This window comes from Podarcis filfolensis (genome assembly GCF_964270895.1).
Source record: "Podarcis filfolensis genome assembly, chromosome: 8".
Taxonomy (NCBI): domain Eukaryota; kingdom Metazoa; phylum Chordata; class Lepidosauria; order Squamata; family Lacertidae; genus Podarcis; species Podarcis filfolensis.
In genome coordinates, this window is record NC_139611.1 from 68,835,942 (window position 1) to 68,855,793 (window position 19,852).

The 19,852-nt window shown below is 44.1% G+C and overlaps 1 protein-coding gene across 6 annotated transcripts in view; it reads left to right on the forward strand.

Annotated features, from left to right (window-relative positions):
* Window positions 1–19,852, forward strand: part of HIVEP3 (HIVEP zinc finger 3) — a 240,192-nt gene that overhangs the window by 114,321 nt on the left and 106,019 nt on the right. For all 6 annotated transcript variants that reach the window (XM_083626698.1, XM_083626700.1, XM_083626696.1 and 3 more), the window contains exon 2: window positions 4,725–4,815. The gene's annotated coding sequence lies outside the window, so the exon portion shown is untranslated. The remainder of the gene's footprint in view (window positions 1–4,724; window positions 4,816–19,852) is intronic.

Below are 19,852 nucleotides of genomic sequence, written 5' to 3' on the forward strand. Positions count from 1 at the left end.
GGGCCATGGCAAAATGTCTACCTCTGATGCTTTCTAAGGGCTTTCTCTGGTCTGGTGTTAAAGCATTTTAAGTGGTGAGGTTTCCTTCTAGTCTTCTCATAGGATTTTAATGCCAGGGCAATCATCTCGCTAGAAATTGCTCCTAATAGTCAGCTTGCGCTTTTTTTTTTTGCTTCCTTTCAGGCTCCCTCATTGTACTCTTTTCATTCTCCCCCCGCCCCACAAATCAACTCATCCTAGTATTTGTAAGTTCTTAAAATAAATCTGCTGCCAGGTAGCCCAAAATTAAATATGTACTTTGGACTTCTGTTGTACCGTGGGAAAGAGGCACAGTGGTAGAGCATCTCCAGGTACTGCTAGGAAGAGTTCCACATTACTGAGGAAGTAAGACCTGGCAATGGTACCACCTGCCTCAGTTCACAGGTAGCACCACCTGCCCTCCAGATGCTGTCAGATTCCAACTCCCATCAGCATTAGCCAGAATGGCCAGTGTCCAGGGATGACAGAAGTTGTTGACATCCGGAAGGTTCTACATTAGCTACTCTTGCCTTAATTATACAGTGGTACCTCAGGTTACATACGCTTCAGTTTACATACGCTTCAGGTTACAGACTCTGCTAACCCAGAAATAGTGCTTCAGGTTCAGGCGGCGCGGCGGCAGCAGGAGGCCCCACTAGCTAAAGTGGTGCTTCAGGTTAAGAACAGTTTCAGGTTAAGAACGGACCTCTGGAACGAATTAAGTACTTAACCCGAGGTACCACTGTATATCCAGGTTTGAATACTGCAACACAAATTCTCTGTGGGGTTTATCTTTGAGGAGTCTTAACCAGCTTCACTTGGTCCAGATTGCAGCTTCAGAGATGTTGCTTCCAAGGTGCAATTCAGAGTGTTTTTGTGATGATCTTGTAGAGCCGTGAGTGGCTTAGGTCCTTAAGGATCACTGCTTCCTGCACCAACTTGCCTGCTCTCAGATGGAGAGGTCCTTCTCTTTGTGAAAACACAACTGCACAGGACAGGCGAGAGGGCAGGGGAGAATAGGAGACTGCCTTATATTGAGCCAGACCATTGGTCCATCTAGCACAGTATTGTTTACATTGATTCGCTCTGGCTGTCCAGAGATTCAGACATTCTCAGCCCGAACAGAGATGCCAAGGAACAAACCTGGGAGCTTCTGCATGCAAGTGCAGTTGCTCTGCCACTGAAATGCAGGCCATGCTGCCTTCTCAGGTGTTATCCTCGGTCCTCTAGCAGTGCTGTCCCAACCCCAGCTGTGTACGAAAACAGAGCCTGTGGACAAAAACCAATCGATTGACCATGGTGGTCTTCAGATCTCCCCATCTCAAGCCTCAGCAATCTGCCTTCAGCAAGTGGACCTTGAAAAGCCTGCCAGCCAGTGAGATTGACTGAAAAGATCATGAACTGCTGGGCAGAATTATGCCAGGGCTTTCCCATCCAGCCATCTGTTTGGGCAGGCACTGCAGCTTTTGTGTTACCCAGATGAGGTAATGTGCTGTGGCAGCCTGTGGAGAGGGAGAGAGGGAGGGAGGGAGGAAAGGCGGGAGGGAGGTGGATGGAGAAAGCAGAATGATTCCTCCTTTCATCAGAAATTGACTCGTCTGTCTCATTTTGGGCAACAGGGGCAGCCAGCTTCCATTTGCCACTGGCCATGACACTGGGCCACCATCCTTGTGGCCTCCTGTTTCCAGTGTCTCAGGAGAGCAACCCTCAGGGCACAATAGCCAGGAGGCTTATTGTTTGTTCTAGTGCTGCTGACTCCACTTGCCAGCAAAAACCTGGATTTAAATATAGAAACCTTAGTTGCCATAACAACCATCATTTCTTTTTTAAAGAAAAAGAAAGGAAGGAAGCTTTCCAGTTTGAGAGGTAGCAAAGTTCTTCTGCTATCCAAGATGCAAACAGCTGCTTTCAGTTCTTTCTGCAAAATGCTCAGCAAAATAAAATGAAACAGAAGTTTGGGCTCATTATATGAAAAGGAGACTGCAAACCCCTCTTGCTACTCATGAGAAGCAGGGGGTGGAGGGAGAGAGAGAGAAAGAAAAAGAAAGAGAGAGAGAGAGACACATACAGGGGGGTAATGCCTAGGGCTCCATCTGTTGTTTTGATGCCTGGAGTGACCAGCCTGCATTACAGCAGGGATTCTGCAGTGACTGGGATTTTGTGTGTGCATGTGTGTCTGGGAGAGAGAATGCGTGCATGTGTGGTCCCCTCCCCTCCTCCTTTCCGGCACCTTAGAACTATCGGAGTTAAAATTCATTACATACATGCATGTGGAGCAGAAAAGCGGGCTGGGGAGGGGGGGGGAGTATGAGATCACCAGCGGCTGATGAATTATAAATCACAGGCAGAGACTCCGATGACCAGCAGCTTGTATACCAATGTGATGCGGCTGTTGCTGGAGAACAACAGGGGCTTGAGGGATCAAATGTTGCAGGCAGTGATAACAGCAACCCGATACTATTGGAAAGCAATCTTGCAAGCTCACCAATCGGAATGACTCCCTTAAAATTTCAAGGGGGTTCTTCGAAATACAAACAGACCAAAATAAAAACCTCCCAGATATACTATTTCTCTCTCTATAATTTTTTTAAAGGGGCTTCTATTTCCCCTATGTTCAGAGACCAAACAGGTACAGTGTGCTCTCCAGAGGTTGTTGCACATCCCATCAGCTCTGACCATTGGTTCTGCTTGCTGGGCCTAAAGGGAGGTGGAGTCAAACAACATCACAAGAGCACCATGGTGGCTGCCACTGCGAGTAACCAGAGTCAGGGGTTTTTTTTAATGAAAGAGACTAATCTAGGTATGTCGGCCAGCAGTGGAACAAGCTGATTGGGCATGAGGGGTGGCATTTTTTCACCCCCCTCAATGGTGACACCAGGGGCGGCCCGCCCCCCCACCCCCCTTCCTCTGCCCCTGATGTCAGTATAAAATGAATAAATGAATTCACTTCGGCTGGGGTGCTAAGGTTCCAAAAGCTGCCTGGGGATCTATCCTCTGGTCCTGTTCCTGTTCAGGGCATCTTGTATTACAGATGGCCCTTGAGGTCTCTTCCAGCTGTATAGTCCTATGATTCTATTATCCCTGTTCCCTTCAATTTCATTGGCTGCTAGAGTGACCGCTAGTGCATTGCCCAAAATGAGGACATACATCACCCAAAATGAGAATTTTTTGGGGAGGGAGGGGAAAATGCAGAAGCTAATTTACACATGTAGATGCAGATTTAGAAAAAAATTAAATCATGGGTGGTGGACTTGTGGTGCTCTGGATGTTGTTGGAGTCCTCCTCCTGTTGGATGAGGAGAGTTGGAGTTCTGAACATCTGGAGAGCCACAAGTTCCCGACCCACGACTGAATTACAAGGACAACACACCTCACCACAGTGGGGAAGAATGTGACTGGGTGAGCTGAGAGCCTGTTCATTCTGCTGCCCAGGTGCTCCTCACTGCAGATGGGCAACATCAATTATTATGACCATTGTTTCATTTCCCACCCTTCACCTTAAGGTCCCGGGGTGGGTTACAACATTAAAACAATAATAGGAACAGGTTTTTAAAAAAAAAAACCAAAAAAGTACAACAATAAAAATAAGGTGGATCCTAAAAATACGCTCCTCAAGTGTCAAAAGCCAAGGTGAAGATACATGTCTTCAGCGTCCTTCAGAAACTGTACAATGAAGGTGTCTCCGTGGGGAGGGTGTTCCACAGTTTAGGGGCCACCACAGAGAAGGCCCTTTCTTGGTTTGCTGCCCCCTGAGGTTTTGAGGGTGGAGGAACTACCAAGAGGGCCCCCTCTGCCAGTCTCAGCACACAAGAGGGTCTGTAGAGAAGGAGGAGTTCTTTCAGATATCTAAGGCCCCTGTTGCTCCCTACTCTTATGTCTTTAATCTTGATTTGGATCGGGAAGCCCTTCAAATCGTCCTTCAGATACAGAATTGTGTCCTCTGTAAAGTTGGGCCCACATCATCCCCTGTATTACCTGTCATCTCTTGGGGTGGGTGGAAACTCGGACCTCAGTAACGCATTGTGTGAAGTCTTTTATCTGACGTTATCGAGGAGATACCAATATGTGCCTTAATTATATAACATGTGCGTTTGTGTGACTTCATAATTCTGGGTTGGTGCCACATACCAGGAGGCGCTGGCTCATAATTTCTGGCATGCTTTCAGACTGACCCTAATATTTGCTGCATCAACAGATAAGCACTTAGGGTCTCCGCCAGACATTTTCGGCTTTGGAGAGAATTCTGTGCCATCATGGGGAGGCAGCAGCCAGGGGGGGGGGGGAGTTCCATTGAGCAAGCCCAAGGTCTTATTCTCTTTATATATTTCTTTAATTAATTAACTTGGAAAGCCATCACAAGGAAAAACCTGGTAAGTGATACGTAGGTAAAATCAATCCTGTGTGAACTTGGCTTGTTTTCATTACCCGCAGTTTAAACAAACCACAGTCCCCCTACTTCGGATGTAACAGGGAACCGTTATTTGTTTGGTAGTGGAAATGGATGCTTCTGTTCTCCAATTTTTGGCCACAACAGATGAGGAGAAGGCTGGGAAAATCTGTGCAAACTTGTTTGTGTAGCAGGAAACCATAGTTTCCTATTACCTCTGAACCTGGTCTCCCTCTGTGTGTGTCTGTCCCTCTCTGTGATGCACGTATCATGGCCAATATAGTTTTCATGTTCAAAACAATTTCCCATTTCTTCACCAGGCTCTTGTTCAAAAACCATCTTCCTCTTGCTGATCACCTCAAAGACTGTTGCTGAAATATACAGTGGGAACTTGTGGTTGCATCTTCACAGGTAAGAGACCTCTAAGTAAGGGAAAATATATTTGTTTGCTTGTTATGCATGCTGAGAGAAATTATTTCGGGATGAGATTCAGCAGATGGTTGCAATTGTGCTCTAATGCTCTGTCCAAGGACACCCCAAAGACCTCTAAGGATCACACAAAGAGTCAGGCACTGGAAGCAGAGTTGTTTGTTTGTTTTAGATCATGGCTGGGGAACCCTGTTGGACTACAACTCCCATCATCCCTGACCATTGGCCACGTTGGCTGGGGCTGATGGTTAATGGAGTCCAACAACATCTGGAGGGCCACAGGTTCCCCATCCAAGCTTTAGGTGTTGAGGTGCTGCCGCTGTTTGCAGTGCAATGAATTTTCTAGATAATTTGCATTGGAATTTTTTGTTTGATGCCTTGATTTAACATGTTTATTTTAGTTGTATTTAATGAGCAAAGCTAAAAACTCGAAAGCTGCCAGGTCTGCCTAACACTGTATTTCCCAACTGGCATCCATTTGTTTTTATTAACAAATATATGAAACAGAAATTTTCCCAAACAAAAATAAAGAGCTGGTGGGGGTGGGGAATTCTTGCCACATCACTGGTTGTATAAGACTCACTGGCCTGGTTTGGCTGGTCATATCTCGACTTAATGAAGTGAGATATGAAAAGCATTTACTCTCTTCGCTGCTCCCTTTATGGGATGAATAACCAACCCAGGAAGTCTTTCAGTAGCCATAGTTTCCTGTTCAATCTCACTGGAAACTGTGGCTAGCACCTTCAGAACAAGCCAGGATGCTGAACCCATTCCAAAGCATGGCCGGGCTTCTGCTAAAGCTGGTAACCATAGTTCCCCAACTCGGACGTAACGGGAAACTATGATTAATTCTAGCCTTTCTGGTCTGCTTGCTCACACCACGAAGGCACAAAAGATTCATTCACACTTTGCCTTATTAAAGCGAGACATGATCGTCCAAATGTAACTGCTCTCTTCTTGTCTCGCCTCTGCCTTGTGCAGCTTTAACCAGTCCTGAAATTCCACGATGCCAAATTGTTTATTCCGAGATGAGGTTTTTTTTTAAAAAAAGGATGTTTCGTCATCAGATCGCTTGGTCTTGAAGTTGTTTCTTTCTCTCCTTTTTATCAGAGCTGTGTGTCACATCCTGTTACCCGCGCTGTCAAATGCCAACGCTGTAAAAACATGGTTCCTGTCCTCTCTCTATGAAGCACTTTCCATTTTCTGAAATGTGCAGTGAAGCTAATGACATTGACATACCTGCAAATATCTTTAGGGCCCCCAGCTTCTGTAAGGGCACCTTCTCCTATGAGAATCTGCCACCAATTAACACCATCCTCCGGGGACCTTCTCTGGACGTTCTTGCCTCTGGTGACTAGCTGTATAGCTGTTAGAGACAGGATCTTCTTGATGGTGGCAGCACAGCTCATTTCCTCCGCTTGTTCACTTGCCTCCTTTTCGTTAACGGTGCTGTAAGCTCTCTTAATTGCTGTACATCTTCTCTCTTAATTGCTCCTTTATCTGTGGGTTTTATTGTTGTTTTGGTGCATCGTATGCTAATTTTTCTTTCTGCAAGCTTTTTTTGTTGTTGTTGGAAGATGAGCTAGAAATGTTAGAAAATAAAACTTTTAAAGATGAAACAATATTTCAAAATCGAATAAGGGAAAGCAATTTGTTTAAATGCACCGGTCATGATCTTGGAGTCTCAGAGTGAATTTGGTTTTAGTCTTATGGGCTGCCAGGGTTGCAGCGTGGACTTTTCTATGTATGTCCTTAGGGCAGTGCTCGGCATGGGTAATTGTTTAATGTGAGGAATAGTGTGTTTGTGTGGGTGGATGTGTAGAGGTGGATTGACTGAGCTATGGGTGTGTCAGTACATGTGGAATTTGTGTGAGCAATTGAGTGAGTGGAAGTGTATTAAATTAGTGGAAGCTTATTTCATGGATCTTGATGTTTTACATACTGTAGTGCTTAATTTTGTTGTTTGATTTCCCCCACAAACCGTGTGTGTATGTGTGTACACAGTGGTACCTCGGAAGTTGAACAGAATCTGTTCCGGAAGTTCGTTCGACTTCCAAAACGTTCAGAAACCATGGCGCAGCTTCCGATTGGCTGCAGGAAGCTCTTGCAGCCAATCGGAAGCTACATAAGCTGCACTGGACGTTCAGGTTCCAAAGAATGTTCGCAAACCGGAACAGTCACTTCGGGTTTGCGGCGTTCAGGAGCCAAAACGTTCGATTTGCAATGCGTTCGAGATCCAAGGTACAACTGTAATAATAATAATAATAATAATAATAATAATAATAATAATAATAATAATAGACTAGACTAGACCAGTTCAGGAGGTGAACATGACACCATGAGTGGAGATAGCCAGAAATTCTTTATAATGCATGCTCCATTCTCCCCCCTCCCCACAATGGACATAGGATTGATAACATGTTTTCTTCTATTGTATATACTTTGCTGTTCTTGTTACTACAATAACTTATTGAAAACTCAATTCCCTGAAAAACGCAATAAAATATACAGTTTAAGTAACAGTAATGGATACAACCAAAATCAGTCATGCACTGAAATCAAGGACATGACGAATTTAGGGCCGGATATTTAAAACGGTCTCCTCTGAGTAAAATGCAGGTGAATGTAAACCATTTTATGCACCCTTTATCCCATTATTTTATATGCATTTACTTGGCCGGATAATTGCCTTGGGAAAATTCTGAGAAAATGCAAATTTTGAAGGATGCCATAGAATTGTGGAGTCGGAAGGGACACTGAGGGTCATCTAGTCCAACCCCCTGTAATGCAGGAAATCTCAGCAAAAGCATCCAAGACAGATAGCCATCCAGCCTCTGCTTTGAAACCTCCCTGCCTGTTTTTCAATCTGTGTGGGTTTTTTTTGGGAAGGTACAAATTAGGTAAAGTTGCCTATCTCAGTGAATTGAATCTAGTGGGTGGCCTGAGCTCTGTCCGACTTGGGAAACTGAGCTTTATTGCAGACCCCATCAACACACTGTTCTTGTGCGAAACTGAATGCAGGTTTGTGGGTCCACCTCTCTATGCATGAGTTGCGTTTGTAACTTGAGGACCAGCCTGGAATCTCCATTTGTTTCCCTTTCAGCTCGTAAGGGCGCTTTCAGTGCTAATTTTAGGATATTCTCCAAAGATACAATCTTTAGGGTCGGCGTATGATGAATACCCTATTTATTATGCTCCAAACTCTCTCTCTCTCTCTCTATTTTTTTTAAAAAAAGATGTGGTGGTGGGAGGAGGGAGGGGGAGATGCATCCTACCCTTAAATATGCTGATCTCCACGGAGCTGTAATTTTGGCGTGTTCCGAGAACAAGTCGGGGTAGGGTAAGGGCTCCGTCTAACAGCCAGGAAGAGGCTGTCTGTTTATATTTAAGGCTGTGCCGATGTGAGTTGTGTAAGCAGGTGGCACATTAAAATGCATGCATGATTTCCTACCAGGATGGAGCTCTGTTTTTACTGGCCTGCCCTGCCCTTGTAAGTGAGAGGGGGAAGTCAGTAACCATCGCAATGTGAGATATTTCAGGGAGCAGGAGAAGACCCAGAAGGAAAGATTTGTAGATTCTGGAGGGTGATTCGTTCCATCCCCCTATCTAGGCAAACTGTTGCCCCACTGTGTTTGGAAGCAGCCTGTTTTAATTGGAGACCCTCCTACCTTCCTGGTTTGGGATTTGAAAGGCCTCATGGTAAACAATGAAAGAGATCACTGATAGGAGACTCAGGAGACATGCAAACCCCGCTATTCATTTTGGTCTGTCATTTACGCTTCCTCCCCTATGCCTGACAGCTGCATAACATACAGAAATCCTGCAGGTGAAGGGACTTCCTGCCATAGAGATACAGGCAACGAGACAGGGAAAGTATCGCCTGCTGGTTTTCTGTTGCTCCCACATTGAATGAGCCAGGGTGAGATTTTGGAGGCACAACCACAAACAACTGGGAAGGGTAGGGAGAGTTTGCCAGTGGCAGGTGCCATTATTTCTCCCACAAGGCTTCAGAGTGAGTGGGGGCAGGGAAACATTGCCCACACTCGGATTTGGCTTCATGGCTATCCCAGGTGATTGGATCATAGAATTGTAGAGTTGGAAGGGACACCAGTGGACATTTAGTCCAGCCCCCTGAAATGCAGGAACCTCAGCTAAAGCATCCCTGACATCCAGTCTCTGCTTAAAAACCTCCACAGGAGAGTCCACCACCTTCTGAGGGAGTCTGTTCCCCTGTCAAACAGCTCTTACCACCAGAAAATTCTTCCTAATGACATGGCTTCATCACGTAACCAAATCATAATGGAACCAAACTGTGGTTAGAGTGATGGACTTTGACACCAATGCTTCATGCTTTCACTTTGGAGATTTGCAGGGGGCGGGGAATGATGGCACTCCATTGCTTCAGTCACCCCCCACCCCACCCCAGTGCTGCTATCCAGGTGATATTGCCACTAGACTCCCCTCCCTTCCTGGGGTAGGGAAGAGACACAAGTTAGCAATCTCACATGCAAGGGTTGGGATTAGTAAATAAGCAAGTCTGTGCAAATGGATGGGATGGCTCAGCGGAGGATTTTAAGGGTTTGGCAGGGAGAGGCTCATGAAGTGTTTGGATTGGCAATGTGGAAGATAGCAAGAAAGACAGAGTAGCTGGCATGGAAGCAGCCATTCCATCAGGAAGCAGGAGAGAAAGAGGGAGGAAGGGGGGTAACTGGAAGACCTCTCCAATGGGCTCCGCTTGAAATACAAGGAACATTTAGCTCCACCTCTCCAATTCTCTCTCCCCCCCCCCCTTTCCATGAACCTGGTCATTTCAAAAGCAAAGAACTAGTGCCTGAACTTGCTTTTTCCCTCTCCCTCCCAGTCGCTTTTCCTTTTATGTCACGTCTTTTAAATTGTAAGCATGAATACAGTGGCTGCTTCCCACCCCCCACAAATCTCTGTAAGCTGCTATGGGAGTCTTTTTCCAGTGGAAGAGCAGGATTTTAAAAAGAAATACATTGCTATGGGGAGTTGGAGGACAGTTTGCAAATGGGCTTGCATCAAGGGGATTTGTTTTGTATTTGTTGAAGGATGTAAGGTGCCTTGAGTATTTCTTTTGAGACGGAAAGTGTGGGGTATGAATTATCCAAATAAATACATTTTGTCTGAAAAATGCCAGAACTACTTAAACATCAGAGATGGATAATAGGTACAAAATAGTTTTGACATAAGATTCAGTGTGGGGACATTGCCATGAATTATCATAGAGACTGTTTGACATAAATGCTTGACACACGTTTGTAGTGGGAGAGACAGAGCTCAGTGGTGAAGTGTCTGCTATGGATGCAGAAGTTCCCAGGTTTGTTCCATCCCTATCATTTCCAGGTAGGACTGGGAGTCTTCTTGCAGAGAAGCTGGGCTGGATGAGCTTAACGTTAGGTGGATTTGTAGCTGGCTGACTGACCGAACCCAAGAGGGCTCACTAATGGTTCTTCATCACTCTGGAAAAAAGTGACAAGTAGGATGCTTCAGGGCCCATCATTGTTCAACGTCTTTATAAATGACTTTGGATTGAGGGGATGCTCATCAAATGTGCAGGTGACACAAAACACAGAAGACAGAATTGGGATTCAATATGACCTTAACAGATTGGAGAACTGGGCCCAAACTAACAAAATGAATTTCAGTAGGGACAAATGTAAGGTTCTGCACTTAGGCAGGAAGAAGCAGCTGCATAAATATAAGATGTGGGGACACCTGGCTTGTCAGTAGTACATGTGAAAAGTATCTTAAGGTCCTAGCAGACCACAAGCTTGACATGAGTCAACAATGTGATGCAGCAGCAAAAACAGCTAATGCTATTCTAGGCTACACAAAGAGAGGTGTCCAAATCAAGGGAAGTAATAGTACCACTCTGTTCTGCCTTGGGCACGTCACACCTGGAATATTGCGGCCAATTCTGCACACCACAATTTAAGAAGGATGTTGATAATCTGGAATGTGTGCAAAAGAGGGCAACCAAGGTCTGGAAACCAAGCATTATGAGAAACAGTTGAGGGCATTGGGTACGCTTAGCCCGAATAAGAAGAGGCTGAGAGGAGATATGATAACCATCCTCACATATCTTAAGAGTTGTCAAATGAAAGATGGAGCAAGCTTCTTTTCTCCTGCTCCAGTGGGTAGGACCTGAATCAATGGCTTCAAGTTATAAGAAATGAGATTTCAACTAAACATCAGGAAGAACTGTCTGATGGTAAGAGCTGTTTGACAGTGAAATGGTTGTGGACTCTCCTCCCTTGGAGGTTTTTAAGCAGAGGTTGGATGGCCATCTGTCATGGATGCTTTAGCTGAGATTCCTGCATTGCTGGTGTGCTAGATGATCCCCAGGGTCCCTTCCAACTCTACATTCTCTGATTCCATGAAACCAGGAAGAGCTGCTGCCAGTCTGTGTAGACACTACTGAGCTAGATGGACCCACTGTCTGACTTGGTATAAAGCAGCATCCTATGTCCCTATATTTAACCTGCATGATAAAGTTTTTTCCATTATGCTAAATGATAAGCCTTTGAAACTGTTTGAAACCATTGCTGCTCAACCTTATGAATGTTTACTCGGAAGCCAGTTTACTCTGTGTGCGCAGGATTGCAGCCTCAGTAATTGCAAAGAATCAGCGTACTGTTAGGGCAAATCAGGCATAGGCAAACTCGGCCCTCCAGATGTTTTGGGACTACAACTCCCATCATCCCTAGCTAACAGGACCAGTTGTCAGGGATGATGGGAGTTGTAGTCCCAAAACATCTGGAGGGCTGAGTTTGCCTATGCCTGGGGTAAATCATACAATTGTTTCTTTGTGTGTTTTCAAACACCCTAGTAACCACTTCTTTGATCCCAAGCAAGCTAGCTCCTTATAACACTCTACCCCTTGTCTGGCAAAGAAGAAGCAGTGAGTTTTTTTTATACCCCTCTACCAAGTCACTAATGCAAAAGTTCCTGTATTGCATGTGTGGTGGGATCAAGTTACATTGTTAAGCTGTCTTCTATGTTGCAGGTTTATGTTTGCTATAAAACATCCCCCCACCGCTGTCTGAATGATCTATGGAGAAATAAGTGGCAGCGATTAAGTAGCAAATGAGTAAGAGGGGGTAAATTATGCTTTTCCTGAATCCAAGACACATTAAATGTTTGTGTTTGCATGTGAGCACGCATACAGGAAAGCGGGTGCTACAAAGCCATTTACTTTTTAGTGTTGGGGAAAATCAGGCCCAGAGACCAAATATGGCCCTCCGAACCTCTCTCTCTGGCCTTCCAAATTCTCCCCAGGTCACCCACATGGTCTTGTACTCAGATAAGGCTTTTTGCTTGTCTGGATGGGGTAGAGAGAGGGATGGAGGTGTGTGAGTAGAAAATAGACTACTGCACAAAGGTAAATTTTAAATTCATTGCCTTTCTGCCTCTGCCCCCAATGAGCCCTGGCATGTGGCCCTCAGAAAGTTGTCCAGAAAGGAATGTGGCCCTTTTGCTGCATTAAGGGGGAAGGGAGAGGATATATTTTAAAAATGTACTAAGTAAGCAGTGTATCCAATGTGTAACATTCCATATCTCTTCCCACCCAGCACAGGGATTTCAATGGAAATCCCCTCTCTTCCTCCCTTGCGTGCCTCCTAAATCTGTTCAGGGTCAGATGTGGGGATAGCGTGGGGCATGCCCAGGGACGAGGTGTGGGGGGGGTTTCAAAGTTCCATTGCACATGCAGAAATCCTTGCACTTATGTATCGCGTTGTTGGATGCTGCCCTAAATAAACCAAAGTTTTAAAAATAGTTAGTGCAAAGTGAGATGCAGCTGGTGGCTAACTGTGCCTCTTTAAAGCAACATGGCCTATTACCATTTTAATTAAGGACTCAGCAGGCAGGAAAAGAGTTTTGAGCGGCTGTGTTTCCTTGTGGGGGATGCGCAACCTCAGCCACATTCAGGAGGATGAAGCGAAAGTGCGCTGATACACTAGCCACCCTGTATATTTTCCGTTTTGAGTGTCTGATTTTGTCAGCTCCTGGGCTTTCCTGAGTCCCAGAAGAAGGTTTGTAACTTTTTGTGTGTGTCTAGACAGCTCGATATTAGCAGTCATAGCCCACATAGGCTAAGGTTCATCACGACTCCCACATTAGCCGCAAAAGGAAAGTAGTGTAGAGTACAAGTGGAAAGTGGTTGGAGGTGTGATTCAAAAAGTATACTAATGCTAGCATCTTTCTTTCGTTCTCTCTCTCTCTCTCTCTCTCTCTCTCTTAATAATAAGTTTTATTGAGTTTACATTATTTTTTACCAAAATCACAATCCATTAAAATCAGAACATCACCAGTAATTTTGCTCAGCCAGAGCCTCGGCTTCCCCCCCTCCCACTCCCTGGCTTTCATAAATATTCACTTACAACTTGGCATTTCTCTATCAACCTATTTATCTTCTTTCTTTACGTATAAAATTTACCTTGAGAATTGTAAAGAAGTTCCATGAATTAACATTACAAAATATGTAAACTCAAAACCTGCAAACATTTTCAAACGTTTACAATGTTCTCTCATATATTGTATAAATTTACTCCAGTCCTTTAACATAAAATTTCCACAAATCATATAACATATTTTCTTATCTTATACAATGTTTTGGACTTCCATCAACCACATCTGAATATTTTTCAGTCTTTATCACTTAATCTGCATTTCATTAATTTCACTATTACTTTTAATAGTCCTTCACTAATCATTCTCTTCAGGATCACACTTCAAAACGACCTTGACAGATTAGAGAACTGGGCCAAAACAAACAAGATGAATTTTAACAGGGAGAAATGTAAAGTATTGCACTTGGGCAAAAAAAATGAGAGGCACAAATACAAGATGGGTGACACCTGGCTTGAGAGCAGTACATGTGAAAAGGATCTAGGAGTCTTGGTTGACCACAAACTTGACATGAGCCAACAGTGTGACGCGGCAGCTAAAAAAGCCAATGCAATTCTGGGCTGCATCAATAGGAGTATAGCATCTAGATCAAGGGAAGTAATAGTGCCACTGTATTCTGCTCTGGTCAGACCTCACCTGGAGTACTGTGTTCAGTTCTGGGCACCACAGTTCAAGAAGGACACTGACAAACTGGAACGTGTCCAGAGGAGGGCAACCAAAATGGTCAAAGGCCTGGAAACGATGCCTTATGAGGAACGGCTAAGGGAGCTGGGCATGTTTAGCCTGGAGAAGAGGAGGTTAAGGGGTGATATGATAGACATGTTCAAATATATAAAAGGATGTCACATAGAGGAGGGAGAAAGGTTGTTTTCTGCTGCTCCAGAGAAGCAGACACGGAGCAATGGATCCAAACTACAAGAAAGAAGATTCCACCTAAAGATTAGGAAGAACTTCCTGACAGTAAGAGCTGTTCGACAGTGGAATTTGCTGCCAAGGAGTGTGGTGGAGTATCCTTCTTTGGAGGTCTTTAAGCAGAGGCTTGACAACCATATGTCAGGAGTGCTCTGATGGTGTTTCCTGCTTGGCAGGGGGTTGGACTCGCTGGCCCTTGTGGTCTCTTCCAACTCTATGATTCTATGATTCTATGATTCTATGATTCTATGATTCATACTTTCCTCTGCAATATTTCGCATAGTCCTCCTTACAAAACTTCTTGCAATCCTACTAGCGTAATCTGTTGATTACAATTGCTTTTCAAATAATTCATAGATTTACTCCAGTCCTCTGAGAATCTCTGATCCCGCAGGTTTCGAATCTTTCCTCTCATCTTATCTAATTCTGCATAGTCCATTAATTTCGTCTGCCATTCTTCTTTCGTCGATAGTTCTTCTTGTTTCCATTTCTGTACCAATAGTACTCTCAGTTCTCCATGTTCCATCATTTTAGTCTGCCATTCTTCCAATGCTGGAAGTTCCTGCTGCTTCCATTTCTGGGCTAAAAATATTCTCACAGCTGTGGTAGCATACATAAATATTCCTTCCTTCCTTCCTTCCTTCCTTCCTTCCTTCCTTCCTTCCTTCCTTCCTTTCATATTTCTCTCTCTCTCTCTCTCTCATATACACACACTCTCTTTTTTTCAAGATTTTTACGGAAGCATAGACACTGAAGATGCAACTGCTTATAAATTAGTATCTTGTTTTAAACCAAGGGCAATACTAAACCAGAATTTGATAGAAAGCATTTAAAGGTAGGGGTCGAGGTGGTCATCCTATAAGAAGATTTTGCTCTATCGGTTTCTTTTCACAAAACAAATGTTTGGGATTGGTTCAGTAAGAAACAAAGGAGGGAGTATGATCTTAGGCCTTAGGTGTCGGTTGTTCCTGTTGCGTTGTGGCTGCCTCTAGTTTGTCGTGAACCGCCTGGAGATCTGCAGAAAAAGGGTGGTATAAAAATAAGTAAATAGCAATGATATTCGTTCAACATAGGGTTTTTCCTTAGTTATCTAACTCACTAGAATTTTTATTACAATACATTCTAGGTTTTTATACTTTTTAAAGGTTGCTTAAACACTTGTTTAATCAATGTTAGATTATTATCATTTTGGATTGACCAAGTGAGCAATTTTTGAGCAAAACTTGTTGAGCGCATTGTATAAATTAAGCACCCTTCTTTTTGGTGTCTGTGATATTCATTTCTCTCTTTTTTTAGTGTCATGTTATTGGAAGAGGCAGAGATCATAGCTCAGTGGCAAAGCACATGCTCCAAATGCAGAAGATCCCATGTGTTCAGTCCTGGCCTTACACAGGTTACCTGAGGACAGTGCTAGCTGTAGGTATGACTGGAGTTGCAGGACCTTGGAGAGTTCAAGATGAGAAACGTGCTCTGCAGTGGTGTAGTGGAGGAAGAATTTGGGGGAGCTTAACTCGTGGGCTCCCCTTCCAGAAAGAATGATAATAACATGCCAGCAGGTGATATTTGCCAGTGTTGTAGGCTTGGAGGAGAGGTCTGGCCTGGCAGATAATTCCCACTTTGTTAGGTATCTTAAACCGCTGTTCTTCAATCTTGTTACAACTCCTATCTTCCCTGTTGACTAAGCTGGCTATGGATGATGGGTTTTGTAGTCCAATGCCAGCTGGGGGCTGAAGGTTGAAGAGTTCTCTCCTAGGCTCAGATAGTGACTGCTTCAATGATTTTCATGGCTTATCAGGGATGTGAGCCCAGGGATGTGAGCCCAGGTCTCCTCAGTCATAATACAGCATACAGGCCCTTTGCTAGCTCACGGTCCCCCTCTTCTCTCTCTCTCTCTCTCTCTCTCTCTCTCTCTCTCTCTCTCTCTCTCTCTCATTTATCTCTATCATCTATCTATCTATCTATCTATCTATCTATCATCTATCTATCATCTGTCTATCTATCTATCATCTATTTATCTATATCTATCATCTAGCGATCATCTATCTATCTATCATTTCTTGCCCTTCCCAGAGGAGCCCAGCATTGCAAGCACAGCAACGATAGAATGCAATTTAAAAAGTTTTAAAAATAATTGAAAACCTCTTTAAAAATCTAATAATTTACACTGAAAATTAATAACATCAGGATTGCAATATGGGCTAAATTCCTCTGGATGACACCCACCTCTCCACTTCCTCCTCCCAAGCTGAGAAGCAAAAGGGTAGCAATTCCCTTGCATGCAAGAAAGTACGGAGGATTTTCCACTCTGCTCAATATTTGTTTGTTTTCTCCCCTGCCTAGGAAGACAGAAGTAGCCCCCCTGTACTCCCAGGCCTTCTGCACTGCCTCTTTCCAACATCCCAGGGGTGGTGAAAGCAATAAAAATGTGATTGTCTAGCAGTAATTTAACACAACATTACTGTGGGTCAAGTACAAACCCTGCAGCAGCAGCAGCAGCAGGGATATGATTAGCAATCGTTGTGGCGGCGAGTCAGCAATAAATGGCCGAGTTTATGCAGTTCTCTGGGGGTGTTCACTGACTAGCTTTTTCAGTGCATCACTTGTAAGCTGCAGTCATCAAGCTCATTGAGCAAAGATCCGTTTCTTAAGGAATAGGGAACAAACTTTGGACTGTAAAGGATTGCAGCAGTGGTGCTTCCCTTCTCTGCTAAAGTTTCTCATCTCTCTCTCTTCTCTCTCTCTCTCTCTCTCTCTCTCTCATCTATCTATCATCTATCATCTATCTATCTCAGGGGTAGGGAATTTTTTCAGCCCAACCAAGGGCCACATTATTTTCTGGTCAACCTTCTGGAGGCCATATGAGAATGATGGACAGGACCAGAAGAAAACATAGGGATTCCTTGCCACCCCCTCAAGTGCTTTTACCTGGCTGAAATGTGTCCTTGAACAATCATAACGTCAATTGTTCCATAGAATCATAGAATTATAGAGTTGGAAGGGACCATCACAAGAATCATCGAGTCCAACCCCCCTGCAGGGTAGGAATATTTCACCCAACGTGGGGCCTCACACACATGACACTAAGATTCAGAGTCTCATGCTCTGCCAACTGAGCTATGGTTTGAGCTGGATCGAGCTCCTGGGTGGAGAGGCTTGTGGGTGGGAACATAGAAGACACCTGGCTTTAGTGTGGGTGGATTGTACCCTCCTGTACAGATTGCTCTGACCACCTTTGCCCCACCCATCATTGGTATGTGGCCTCTGAAAGTTGCCCAGAAGGGAATGTGGCCCTCAAGTGACTCACAGCTTCCCACCCATGATCTAGGGTCTGCAATCCTTACATTTCTGCAAATGCAGCTGAGGCTGGTTTCTAGCAGGAATGCTTCTTAGACAAGAGGTAAGCAGCTCTGTGGCATGTTTTCTCACCATCCAACCATGAATATAGGGGAGGGAAGGAGAAGCTAGCATACCTTGCATTCCTGAAGCGGGTGGTGGTGGTATTGAGGCGGAGGATTCCTAGTAGCAAAAAACTGCTTCCTTGCTTTGGAATCTGGTATGCACATCCTGCTTCTCTGTATGTCTGGAAGAAAACAGACAATTCCCTTCAGGAGCCTTTGGTCACCCCTTGTACCTAATGGATTGAATATGCATTTTCAGTTAGCCACAGTGATGCTTTGCTTCTTTTTCTTGCCTCTGGAGAGTCTGGCACATGGATTTTTTATTTCATTTTTTGCATTTGACTCCTTTGACTTTGTGATCTCTCCCAACTGCTTTTTTTTTTAAGGGAATATGGTAGCATTTCAATTTCAAACTTGAATAACCTTGTCTCCGAGCACTGTTACGGGACAGAATTATGAGCTTCTGAAAGCTTCTTCCTTCCAAGCTAGCGGGCAAAGGCAAGAGAGTTCATGATCACAATTTGGAAGAGAGGGACAGGCATGCGTTGTGGATAGTGAAATGCTATATTAAGTTAATCCAAAGCTTATAAACACCCCCTTCCTGTATATCCCATGCCATTTCATTGGCTCTGGACAACTTTCTGCCAACACCATATTTTCTGTCTTGACTTTATGAGGAGCTGTTCCAGACTGTCATTATTTTGTGGGAGCAAATCAAGTGCTTACTGGAATTGGAGGTTTGCACAATTAAAGTGAATTGAAAGGCTTTGCTGCCTTAGCATAACAAATCCACTTAAAAAACAGCAGCAGCAGCAGCAGCAGACTTTAAGCAGTTAGGAAAGTGATGGTGAAATGCGTTGAAAAGTGTGGGGTGAACGAATGATTAATGGGAAGACATGTGAAACCTCCTGCAAGCAAATCGGGAGGAATGCTTAATGATAAAAACCAGACGTAGCATAAGCTTTGTGCAAGCAAATCAGGGATGAACGCTCAATAAACAGGTCATGCAGAGGAGCATTGATTTTTGTCTTCAGAGGTTCCCCAGGTATAACATTTTGCAGTAACCCAACCTTAGAGGTTACCAGAGCAATAAATGACAGAGGTTAGGCAATCCCTGCCCAGTTAGGGGCGCAGTTGAGCCACCAGCCAAAGCTGATGGAGGGCACTCTGTGCCACTGAGGCCACCTGAGCCTCAAATGATAGCAATGGATCTGGAAATACCAGAGGGAGTGTAACCCCAACAAAAGCAGGCAGCCTCCCAGACATCTGGTGTAGGGAACTACTACAACAACAACAACAACAACAACAACAACAACTTATTTCTTTTTTAAAAAAATAATTTTTATTAACTGGCCAATCACATCAAATTAAATCACATCACATAAATTCCAAATTACAAAGCCAAATTTTTAAATTTTGTTGGGGGAACCCATACTTCAAGATCCAAAGGGGGATTCAGATCATCTTCTTATTACTGCGTTAATGTCCAAATCAGTCCCAATCAGTCCAAGCAAAATTCATAATTCTATCCAGTCTTATCTTGGTGTTTCCACATCATATCTTGTTCATATAATTTCTATTTTTCCTTTACGATCTCTTCTGTTAGTCTCCTTAAGCTGATAAGCAAAATAATAATCCTTAATCCTGTGTGGATTTCCCATTCCTCCACTAAGTCCAGATGGTTTCCATATATCTCCTTCGTAGATAACATTGCTCTTTCCATCATAAATTTGGCATTTGTCGCTCTTAAGTCCCACCGAGAAGTTGATCCACGATATGTAAACGACTCTATTTCTCTCTTTCTCCTCCCAGACCCAAGAGCTCCAACAATGCCTCCCAAAATGGCGACGGCATTTTTAACTGCGTCATTCCAAAACTCTTAGCTTTCCAGCTTCATCTTGAAACATTGCTTTGGTTCGAAAGTTTATCTCCACCCAGCCTTAAATCCACAGCTTAAGTCCTTAGTTTCTGACTCATTAGGGGAGGGGATTCTTGTTAAATCACATAAGAAAAAGGAAGGCAGGTTTTTTCCCCCCTCCCCCCTCAGTCATACCATATCTTGACGTATCTTCTCATATTTTATTCTTGTCTTGTTATCAGAGATCTCTTCTGTCAGCAGTCTTTACTCCCCTTTTTCCTTGAAGCATGTGCAATTTATCTTGTCCAAATTGTTTCTTTTGAAGATGCTTGCAACTAGCGGCGCGAATCAGGGACGGCGTCCAGGAGTGCCGGAATCCCACAGGAGGGCTTTGTGCCTAGTGCCCCCACCCCCATAAATT